We start from the raw sequence: 13236 nt of genomic DNA, 5'->3' as shown, positions 1-13236 counted from the left end.
ACCTGCTAACCTTAAGGAATTAAAAGGTTCCCTGGGTTTAGCATCGTATTATAGGAGATTTATAAAAGACTTTGCAAAAATTGTCAAGCCACTTACCAATTTAACTAGAGGTGAAAATGCTCAAATAAGAGCAAGTCAATCCAAACGGATACAAATTTCACTAACAGAGGAAGGCTTGAAATCATTTAATGACATAAAATATTTGCTTACATCTTCTGAAATTCTGGTATTCCCAGACTTCAACAAACCCTTTATTCTGACGACAGATTCTTCCAATACTGCAATCGGAGCAGTCCTTTCCCAAGGGATAATCGGTCAAGACAGACCCATAACTTACATCTCTAGATCACTCAATAAAACCGAAGAGAATTACTCGACAATAAAGAAAGAAATGCTCGTCATAGTATGGTCCCTCGACAAATTAAGGACTTACCTGTATAGAGCTAAAGAAATAAAAATTCTTACTGATCACCAGCCACTGACGTTTGCATTAAGCAACAGTAATAACAATGCCAAAGTTAAAAAAGTGGAAAGCAAGGATAGAAGAAATTTACAAACCAGGAAAAACAAATGACGACACTTCATTAAATGTGAAAAGCGTTCTAAACCCAAACATAAACAATGGAATTAAAATCCAAGAGAAATTAATTTCATTACCACAGCAAATATATCAAGAAAATTTCTCTCAATTTCGTATCAGGATAACACAGAAAGTAGTTACCGATATCGCAGACGAAGATGTCAAATTTAAAATAATAGAACAAGAACACAGAAGAGCCCATCGCACTGGTAAAGAAAATAAAGACCAGATATTGGAAAAAATCTTTTTTTTACAAATGACTAAACTTATTAAAAAATAGACTAAATCATGTGAAATTTGCGGATGTAATAAGTACGACCGGCATTCACAAAAACTCAAGTTACAGTCAACACCCATACCTTCGTATCCAACAGAAATACTGCATATCAACATTATAGAAATGTCCGGCGAAAAATATATCTCGTACGTTGACAAATTCACTAAATTTGTAAAATTTTTCAGGATAAAAAATAAATCAGTACTGCATATCAGGGATAAATTGATAAAGCTTCTACACTATTTCACTGTACCAAAGACTTTGGTCATGGACAATGATGGCCCTATTTAGAAGGGTTAGGAATTGAAATCTATCTAGCACCACCTCAGAAAAGCGAAGTCAATGGTGCGATAGAACGTGCTGAAATAATCAGATGTCTCCAAGTGGAATATCCTGATTACTCTATTAAAGAAATTGTCAACATTGCAGTTGACAGATATAATAACACGACACATTCAGTTACGAAAAGGAAACCAGCTGATATTTTCTATGGAAGAACACAGAGAATCAACTACAAAGATTTAACAAAATTTAAGGAAATAGCTAATTCTGACCTTCGAAATGAAATAACCAGAAACCAAAAAAGTACACTAAATTATCACAACAAAAATAGGTCAAAAATAAGGAATTACGAACGTGGTGATACTATATTTAAAAAGAACAAACAAATTAAAGGGAAAACGAAACCCAAAGAAGAAAACTGTCGCTAAAGACAATACCGTCACAATAACTACTAAAGATAACAGAAAGATTCATAAATCACATTTAAAGAACTAACTGACATTTACTCTTTAGACTCTTACCTTACTGGACAACTGCAACAGTGGGCACCTACGAATATGACAGCTCGCTCGTGACAATCAAACAAGGACTAGGAAAGATTACAAAAGGGACGTATAAAATTATCCACACTATCGACTTGGACGATTACGAAAAAATTACCAACGACTTCAAACTTACTATATATCACGAAATTAGTAAAACAAATATTTTATTTCCACAATTAAAACATCAACTTTCCGAGATAGATAGCTTATGAAGCCAATTGCGAACAAAAAATGCAACTATTCAAAATCAATCAATTGGATAGGATCTGCTTGGAAATGGTTAGCAGGAAATCCCGATGCCACTGACTGGGACCAAATACTTTCCACAACACAGGAACTGACTGAAAACAGTAACGTACAGTACACCATAAACCAATACCGTATTAAGACAAATAATAAAATATTAGATAGTTATAACAGTATTGTGGATGAAATGTGTAAGAATAATAAGGAATTATTCGCACAAACATTATACTCGTATAATAGGTTAGGTATCGTAAAAGATGAAATTGCAAAAAATATAATATCAATGCAATTAGCAAAACAAGGTATCGTTCATTCACAAATTCTAAATAAAGAAGATATCGCAAATATTCTCTCTCAAACTGCGACATTACCTTTTAAAAATGAGCTGCAAGCACTCAAATATGCAGAACCTTCTATGATTATTAAAGACTCACTTCTTTTATATATAATTTCACTTCCAAAAACCGAAGATACCCTTTACAATAATATTATCATACGATCGACTGTAAAACACCTTAAACGAGAATATTTAAAATTTACCAATCTTTTCATATCCCAAAACGACAAATATGGCATACTTGGAAATTGCATTGAAGTAGATGATACTACTATATGCAAGAGAAACCAACTTAAAAAACTAAACAAAACCCATTGCATTTCACAGATCCTTAGCGAAGAAAAAACGCTTTGCGATTACCAATATGTAAACCAAGCTATAATTGAATTAATTAGTGAAGGAACAATATTTCTTTCAAATTTTATTGGAAATATTACTTATAATAATACATCTTTTAAACTAAATGGTACTTTTCTCATAAACTTCTTTAACGAAACTATAACTTTGAATAACGTTAGTTACACAAACTGGCAAACAAGTTCCTACCCAATCTTACCCGCAATACTTCAGAATAACCTAACGGAAAATGAAATTAAATTAGACTTAAACTATTTACATAAACTACATTTAAATAATGTAAATGAACTAGAACGAATAACATCAAAAAACATTATTTCAATTAGCTTAAGCTTCTTAGCAATTCTTGTTGCAGTAATACTATCATTAGTTTTATATATCATACTCAAACCAAACTAGTAAGGAAGGGCTGAGTTCGGATGTCACCGAACATGTTATACTCTCGCACGATAAGTGATAATCGAGATTTCATTATCCGTCATTTACATATTTTTCAAATACCGTATTTTTGTAAAGTTTTATTCCGCTATCATCATTGGTTCCTAATGTATATACTCGTATTATACAGAGAAGGCATCAGATGGAATTCAAAATAGCTTTATATTGGAAGAAGGCGTGGTTGTGAACCGATTTCAGCCATATTTCGTACATGTCATCAGGGTGTTAAGAAATTATTATATACCGAATTTCATTGAAATCGGTCTAGCAGTTCCTGAGATATGGTTCTTGGTCCATAAGTGGGCGGCGCCACGCCCATTTTCAATTTTTAAAAAAAGCCTGGGGGCAGCTTCCTTCTGCCACTTCTTCCGTAAAATTTAGTGTTTATGACGTTTTTTGTTAGTCGGTTAACGCACTTTTAGTGATTTTCAACATAACCTTTGAATGGGAGGTGGGCGTGGTTATTATTCGATTTCTTCCATTTTTGAACTGTATATGGAAATGCCTGAAGAAAACGACTCTGTAGAGTTTGGTTGACATATGTAGCTATAGTAGTTTCCGATATATGTACAAAAAACTTAGTAGGGGGCGGGGCCACGCTCACTTTTCCAAAAAAAATTACGTCCAAATATGCCCCTCCCTAATGCGATCCTTTGTGCCAAATTTCACTTTAATATCTTTATTTATGGCTTAGTTATGACACTTTATAGATTTTCGATTTTCGCCATTTTGTGGGCGTGGCAGTGGGCCGATTTCGCCCATCTTCGAACTTAGCCTTCTTATGGAGCCAAGAAATACGTGTACCAAGTTTCATCATGATATCTCATGATTTTTACTCAAGTTACAGCTTGCACGGACGGACGGACAGACAGACATCCGGATTTCAACTCTACTCGTCACCCTGATCACTTTGGTATATATAACCCTATATCTGACTCTTTTAGTTTTAGGACTTACAAACAAACGTTATGTGAACAAAACTATAATACTCTCCTTAGCAACTTTGTTGCGAGAGTATAAAAACAGAAATTCATTTCTTATTCCACCAATAATAGATTACCCACAGCTTTCAGTAGCAAATAATTCTTAATCAGCGAGACGCTGATGCTTAAGAAGCGGGGAGTTATCACAGCTAGCATAGCTAACAAAATATACAACAACAAAGTTGTCGTAGCTAGTAAAATATACTGACAAGAATGTTGCAACTATAAACAGAAATTCAATTCAGCATTATTCTGCAAATAAACAATATCATTGTAGCTCAATAAAGTTGATTTCCAAAATTTATAACAACAGCACATTTCGTCGGCACTAAACCAGAGCGGAAGCCGTGCCGCCGCAATGTAGGCCGTTTCTCGACCAAACTGAGGTTTGCTGTTTTGCTATAATTATTGCTTACGTTATCATTATAGAGCATAAATAAGTACTAGTAAGTAAGAATTCGTACATATGTAAGATTATAGTAAATAAGCAAAATTTTGTAGAAAAGAAATGTATTCAATAAAGAAATTTGAGTTCAACTTTACAACTGAAAATAGCGAGTAATTAATTATTTGGTGACAACCATTAACTTGTTTGTACATATGTATGTATAAATATATGTACATATATTTGACAACGAAACGCTCACTGATAGACATATAAAATCTGCGGTTTGCCAAACAATAAAAAACCTTAAAACTGCTACTTTGATATTTTCTTCGTCATCATATTAAGCATGTATTACATATTATTTTTGCAAATACATGCATATGTATGTATGTATGTACATAAGTATGTGGAAATGTTGAAGTAAGTTTGTTGAAACGGTACAACAAAAAATACTGGGATATAAGTACGTTAACCAACGCTGAGCGAAATACATACATATGTACATACAAAAAAAACTGCAAGTAAATTAATAAGAAATCAAATGTATGAAGTGTGGAACACAATGCTCGCGACAGACCGCAGCAGCACGACAGTGAACTGAAAATGGCGTTGTGCATCCTACTACATGAATATTTGTAAGAAGGCAGCGACATAACAATGGCCGGCATGTACACAAGACAACGCAGTAGTCCAATTTGTATGTGCACAATTTCGTTGTTGCCATACTAATTCCTTTCGCTTCAATGAAATTTTAATATTTTGTTCAAAGTGAATTTTTTTATGCAAAAATTAAGTAAATAGATAAATTGATTTGTTTTAATTTATCAATTTTTATTGCAAATGATGTAACAGGGCTATTTTATGCTTTTATTTGTAAAATAACGTCAGGTTTTTTAGAGCTTTGAATAATTTTACATTTTACATATTAGTGGCATCACCACTCTTCTTCGTCTCTCTACTGTCAACTTTACTGTCGTCCTACTGTCGTTGGCAAATATAAGAAAATAATGAAGTTAGCGAGAACGACAACTGTCGGCCTGCAGTCGTGTAATCGTATAGTCGTGCAGCTGTCAAAATAGGTCTGTCCATAAGAAAGTGTGTATTTTGATATTTGACAGATGTCGTTTGCAGTTTGTCGCGAGTATTGTGTTCAACACATGACTGTTGTGATATATATGTACATATATACGTTTGCAATTTGGACTTATAGCCCGAATGGCACTCCAGAAATCTGTGTCGGCGCAAAATGCGCTGTTTACACAAAACCCGACTTCCAAATGTTCCGTTTACCCTACTAGATCACCAGCATATGTATGGGATGACCAACGAAACAAATACGATGTTTTTTTAAGTTTTTACCTCAGTCACTGTTATTGTTACTGCGTGATTCACTATTATAAATATCCAAATTAGTCGTACAATACGAACTACACGTTATCCAAACAAAATGATTCCGATTTTAATGTGTACCAGCCAGACAATGTAGAAACATAGAGAAGGTGCAGGTGCGATGTCGAACATTTTATAGGATTGTAGTACGGAACTCACCCAGAGAACATAAAACATAGAGAAGGAGCAAATTGAATTCTGTATGTTGTTCGATTGGACGGCTAACAAAACTTACGAGTATAAGATTGTAGTACGGAATTCACCATTCTCGCTGCTATTTAGCAGTAATGAGCACCTTCTCTGGCAGAAATATATGTAAAACGACTGAATTCATGCGAGAATGAATAAAGAGAAATGCTTTGAACAAAAACATACAAAGTAAAAAAGCATTCACTGCGTCACATATGCGTGATTATTTTGTATCAAATGAACCATGTTTTTCCAAAAAATGGTAAAAATTTTAATTTGTTTTACAAAATCGGGAAAAATTAGATAAAAATAATTTTAATTTTATTTTTTAATTTTTAAATAAATTAATATTTCAAAAAAGTTATATTTATTTCGACTATTACAAAGTGAAGATGTGTCAAATGAACTTCATTTCTTGAAAGAAAATTGATGACCTTCATGAAATGTGCATATTCGCATTATTTCCTTATCATTTCCATATTTGCAACAATAGAATTTCTATGGCATATACATATGTACGTGTACGTACATATAATATTTCTTTGGCACATTTGGCACATTTCCCAAATGCGAGCCACATACACATGTATGTACATACATACATTCATAATAACAAGTGTCGCACGCATCTTTCGCATCTCCGTTGTCACGCTCAACCAATGGCCGAAACTGGCGTTTTGTCAAAGAGTCAAGTGCTGAACACATTGAGCGCGACAGACTGCAAGCGACATCTGTCATATCAAATAATACAAAACATGTGACTTTTAGGTAATAAAAAAATTAATAATTATAATAGAATTTTTGAAGTAAAAAAATGCAGATACTAGTTTTCAAAACGCCTCCGAAAAGCAACTGCAATGGAAAACTCCTTGTTTTTAAACTTTGGCTGTATTGTCGATGTGAACTTTTCAAAAATTGTCACCGAATCTAATGGCGGAGAATACGATTTAAGTTATATTCGTTTATATTTCATAATATTGGTAAATCTTATAAAAGAAAAAATAGATTCTTTTTATATAAAATAAGAATTCCTAAAAATTTAAAATACACAAAGAAATATTTTACTTACTTAATATTTGAACCCCTTTGCCTGAAAAAATGGAAAATGAGACAGCCCACCTACCTAGTTTACCTATTTTTCGGGTCGACCATTTGAATTATAAGTGTTAGTCAAGAACAATAGAAATGGATTAGCCAAGTTTGTACAGTTGCTTTTTTGGTTCCCGCGGAAAATAAGAATTCGTAAAAATTTAAAATACAGAGAGAAATATTCTACCTACCTAATATCTGAACTGATTTTAATAAATTTGGGGTTTCTCACATCAAACTAAAAAATTAAAAATAAATATAGTTTAAAACAAGAAAAAACGTTAACTTCGGTTGCACCGAAGCTAAATACACTTCACAGGTGCATTTCTGTTAGTAACTATGTATTCAGTTTGTATGGAAGCTATATGCTATAGTTAACCGATCTGATCAATTTCTTCGGAGATTACATTGTTACCTTAGAAAGTAACATATATGTACGAGAGCTGCTATATATATTTCTGGCCTAATAATGAAAATAGGAATATTTATCAACGAAAATGCTTTTATTGTTTTTCAAAATATTCTCCATCAAGATTTATACACTTTTGCATGCGCTCAAACCAATTTTCGAAGCACTTTTTCCACTCCGAAAACATTGAGACGTTGACCTGTTTTGTTCAAGGCTCGGGCCCATCATACGCATAGATCCATGATCCGTCACCTGTGATGAAACAAATCTTATAAGCGTTCTTTTGAAGCACCCAGCGATCGTATTTTTCAGGTCATTTCTTTACACCAATCTAAACGAGCCTTTTTTTGAGCGATTGTCAAATTGGGCGGGATCCAAAGAGAACAAACCTTTTTTTCGGCCAGGTGTTCATGCAATATCGAATGTATGCTGGTGGGAGAAATGCATAGGCATGCCTCTATCTGAAGGTATGTTACATGATGGTCTTCCGTTATCAGTTCACGTACGGCATCGATGTTTTCTGGCACAACGGCTGTTTTTGGACGACCTTCACGGAATTCGTCTTTGAGCGAGCGTCGGCCACGATTGAATTCGTTGTACCAGTTTTTCACAGTGCTATAGGATGGTGCTTCATAGCCATACAAAGATTTTAGTTCATCGATGCACTCTTGTCGTGATAATCCACGTCGAAAGTTGTGAAAAATGATCGCAGGAAAATGTTCACGAGTTAATTCCATTTTTTGGCCGAGATGAATTTTTTAATTCCCTGTAAATAAAACAATTCACGATTAAATGACAAAACGTTCTGAGTGATGTTATGCTAAAAAATGTCAAACTTTCCAATGGAAATGTCAGATTGCACCTGGCAACGCTTAGTGTTGCTTAGGCCAGAAATATATATTCCGAAATTTCGTGAATATATCTTGTCAAATGTGAAAGTTTTCCATACAAGCATTTGATTCCGATCGTTCAGTTTGTATGGCAGCTATATGTTATAGTGGTCCGATATCGGCCGTTCCGACAAATGAGTAGCTTCTTGAAGAGAAAATGACGTTTGCAAAATTTCAAAACGATATCTTAAAAACTGAGAGACTAGTTCGTATATATACAGACAGACGGACAGACGGACATGGCTAAATCAACTCAGCTCAACATACTGATCATTTATATATATACTTTATAGGGTCTCCGACGATTCCTTCTGGGTGTTACAAACTTCGTGACAAACTTAATATACCCTGTTCAGGGTATAAAAACTAAAACACATAAAAGCATATCAAACTAAAAAGTGAAAAATAATTCTCTGTATAAACTAACAATAATAACGAAGGAAAAATTCCTGCATTATTGGGAGAAAAGCGTGGGGTGCTTTGTGACCTATTTTTCATATGTATGTCGAGCATTATTTCTCACTTTTTAGTTTGATATGCTTTAAAAGCGTGTGTTCTAGTTTTTTTGAACAATATTTATTATCTTGTGGGTGTTTATTTAAGTGCGTGTGAGTGTTTTGGTAATTTGGTTGCGGGTGCTCATACAAGTGCGTGTGTGTGTGTTTTGATAGTTTGCCCAGCCAGCATTTACACATAAAAATAAGCGTTTTCTGAGCGTTCAAGTCTGTGACTTTTATAATATTTAATATTCTTACATATACATATACTTATATTGAAATTTAGTATTTATTATATATAATTTATATTTATCTTTATATTTATTTACAATTTTTTTTAGATGAGGCCCCAACCCAATTATTTCAACCGGTGCGCCCGTACAAAAGTTGCTGCGTTAGCAACTGTGCCGGTGGAACAAAACTTTTTACGTTTCCTAAAACGGAACTTGCTAGAAATAATTGTAATCTTCAGTTAAAAAAAAAAATTATATATACATATATATGTGAAAGACATTTTCACAATAAAGATATATTGTCAAGGCGCATTTTAAATGAAGCTCTTCCTGTGCTAAATTTAAAATTTGAAGCTGACGAAACTAGTCAGCAATCGCCACAGTGGGTTTTGCCGCCGGTTGTACAAACCATATGATGTTTTAAAACCCGAGTGTACACCATCTAATGATATGTCATTTGAAGAGATGGGAAATCCAAATGACATATCATTTGAAGAATTCGACAAATATTCCCGCTTTCATGAAATACAAATGAAGTGCGAAGATAGCGAGAATATCACTGTTCGCGACCACGAGCATTACGCTCGAGTAGCTAGGGGTTTTCAAAGCAATTCTTTGGGGCAAATAAAAAAGATTAAAGAGCTAAAAAGGAAAGTTTTCCTATTGACAAAAAAATTTCAAGCTCTGGAAAAAAAACGTCATAATAACAGGCGTTGCAAATGAACATGCGATAACATTCGCAAAGTTGATTTTAAAGAAAAAAACTCCTACGATGAAAAGGAGAAAGCAATGGCTTTAAACATAAATTATATGTCGACTAAGACCTATAATTTTATGCGCAACGATTTGGGGTTTGCATTGCCCCACAAAAAAACACTTTTGCGTTGGCGTCCGATCCGGTATGTCTGCCCCGGTATCGACGAGAAAGTCTTGAACAATTTAAAAAAAATTCTTCAAGAAATGAAAACAGAAGATATGTACATATGTATGTATTATGCTTCTATAGCTTGCATGCGTATGCCATAGAATTGGTGCGAATTTGAAGGCCATTAATTTTTTTTTTTGAAGAAATGAAAAGAATATCGTGTTTATATGAGCACATTTTAGTTCAATTGGCACATCTTCTTTTTGTAATATTCGAAATAAATATAACTTTTTTGAACTAATTTAAAATTAAAAATTAAAAAATAAAACTAAATTATGTTTTATTTAATTTTTCACAGTTTTGTAAAAAAAATTAACATTTTTCCATTTTTCTGAAAAAATGGTTCATATGATACAAGATAATCATGCATATGTGACGCAGAGGATGCTTCTTTACTTTATATATTTTTCTTCAAAGCATTTCTCTTTATTCATTCCCGCATGAATTCAGTCGTTTTACATACTATATACATATGTATTTCTGCCAGAGAACGTGCTTATTTCTGCTAAATAGCAGCGAAAATGGTGAATTCCGTACTACAATCTTATAAGTTCCGTTAGCCGTCCAATCAAACATCATACAGAATTTAATTTGCATCTCTATGTTTTTAGTTTCTCTGACTTAGCTCTAATTTTTTCACAGGCGTATGAATATTTATAAGTATCTACATAAGTATGTACATTAAGGTGGGCCAAAAATAGTTTTTATTTTTTTTTTTCTTAGTTACCATGAAAATCTCATCCGACATGACTAAAAACAAGTTCTGGTAAGACCTGAGCTCTTAATATTAATATTAAGAGGTGCCTCATCGACATTTTCGATTTCCCATATAAATAACACAGGTAATTTTGTTTTTTTTTTGTTTGGATTTTTAATGTACACAAACAAATAATTGGTGAGCGAGAATCAACAATTATTCTTATAGGAAATTTACCGATCTACAAAAAAGGTCTAGAACATTTTTTGGCTGAGTCAACTCATTCAAAGTTATTCGTAGTTAAAGTCCAACAGAAAATTATAAAAAATGATTTCCACAATTTTTCATCTTATATTACAAATTGATGGCTAATAAACATAATAAATCATATTTTTCGTAAAAATTATCGAGTGTTTAGCGATGTAACCATAGAATTTTCACAAATATCGCATTCTCAGAATGGTCCCGAACTGCGGTACTTGTAATTGCATCAACAAATTCCATTTTCGAGTCGTTAGAAGTTTTAAGCATAGCCACAAGTGATAGCAAACCTATATTGATAAAAATTTTTTTGGGTCTTGAAATAAGTCAATGGGCTTGGCCACTATTATTTCTGCCGCCAGTGTATATTGAAGTTTGATATACATACATATTTCTATTATTGAAATATTATTATATTAATTATTATTAAAATATTTTTATTATCAGGCTGCTTATGATAATAATTCATTAGGTGAATAGTAGTTAGATGCATTTGATCCACAATTGTACAATAACAGATTATAGTGAAACCTCCGTTTAGCGGACACTCGCCGCCGTGCAACTTTTGTCCGCTAAAGAGAGGTGTCCGGTTGAGGTAGCAGCTTTTGTAGATCTAAAATAATTTTAAATTAATTTAAGACTCATCAAGTTATCACTTTATTACAGAATTGTCATATTATATTGCTCAAAAAAAATACCAAAGAATATTTCTATGTATGTATATATGTATGTATGTATGTATGTATATTCAGATCAGGACATAAACATAGCTAAGTGGAAGTCGACGTAGGGTTGTTTGGTTCGATAGTGTAACAAATAACTGTCCGCGTCCGATTAAGATAAAGTCCGTGTAAAGGAGGGGAATTGGTTCTAAAAATTGTTCTCTATAGAGGTGTCCTTTAGGACCGGTTCCTTTGTGGATGGTGTTCATTACATAGTATTTTAATCATTTTAATATCCTCATATCCTTTGACGTTTTAGCCATATGTAGAAGTTCACACAAGTGTGAAAGTTCTCCTAGTGCCATTCACTTGGGAGCGGCCTGGAACAATTCTTTTACATATGGCTCAAGCAGCTCACGACTTTCGACCTTAGACTTAGTATCCTCTGGGTAGTCAAAAACCATCCGTTTAAAAACGAGCTAAAGTGAAAAGGGGAATTACCTCTCCACAAGGTTATGTGCTGGGTTTGGGATTCGCCACGAAAAAAAAAACACCCCCAATGAAAAGGACACAACAGCCTCGGAATCCCCGCAAAACTAATACGGCTGAGTAAACTGACGTTGAGCAATACAAAAAGCTCCGTCAGTATCGGGAAAGATCTCTCCTAGCCGTTCTTCAATCTTCTGCTGAAGAAAACAATCTTCTACAAGAGTATACAACTGCTGGCGTACGACGATGATATTGATATCATTGTCTCAACAACCGCGCCGTTAGTTCTGCTTTCTTCAGAATAGACAAAGATGCGAAGCAAACGAGTCTGGTAGTGAACGAGGGCAAGACGAAATATCTCCTGTCATTGAGAAGTAAAGTCCTCTATCGATGAACAAAGACTAAATTCTACAAGTCACTCATCATCCCCATCTTGCTATATGGCGCAGAGTCATGGACGATGACAACCACTGATGGGTCGGCGTTACCAGCTTTCTAGAAAACTGAAAGGTTCTGCGAAAGATTTATGGTTCTTTGCGCAGTGGAAACGGCGAATATTGCAGTCGATGGAACGATGAGCTGTACGAAATATACGACGACATTTACATAGTTCAGTGAATTAGGAGACAGCGGCTACGAATGGATGAAAACACTCCAGCTTTGAGAGTATCGACGCAGTACCCGCCGAGGGAAGCAGATGAAGAAGAAGACCTCCATTCCGTTGGAAAGACCAGGTGTAAAAGGATCTGGCTACACTTGGAATCTCAAACAACTAAAAGGAAGAACGACTGGCGCGCTCTTGTAAACTCGGCTATACCCGCGTAAGCGGGGTCTACGCCAATAAAGAAGAAGAACTCCTTGACTAGAGCCCAAAAGGGCTTGGCAGCAGGGAAGTCGTTGTCGAGATTTGCGTGCGTCCCAATGTATATCGGTCAAATAACTTTAACTGCTCTACCTGACATGGTGATGGAGATCGCGGTTACCTATTATCCGCGACCTGCCTACCTCCCCGATAGCTTACAGCTCAGCTGAAGAGCCTGGTCCCACTGGAATCAAGACCAACGGGTATACAA

This window comes from Bactrocera neohumeralis, chromosome 6 (genome assembly GCF_024586455.1).
Source record: "Bactrocera neohumeralis isolate Rockhampton chromosome 6, APGP_CSIRO_Bneo_wtdbg2-racon-allhic-juicebox.fasta_v2, whole genome shotgun sequence".
Lineage (NCBI taxonomy): Eukaryota > Metazoa > Arthropoda > Insecta > Diptera > Tephritidae > Bactrocera > Bactrocera neohumeralis.
The sequence above is the reverse complement of the archived record's forward strand: the minus strand, read 5'-3'. Positions refer to the sequence as shown.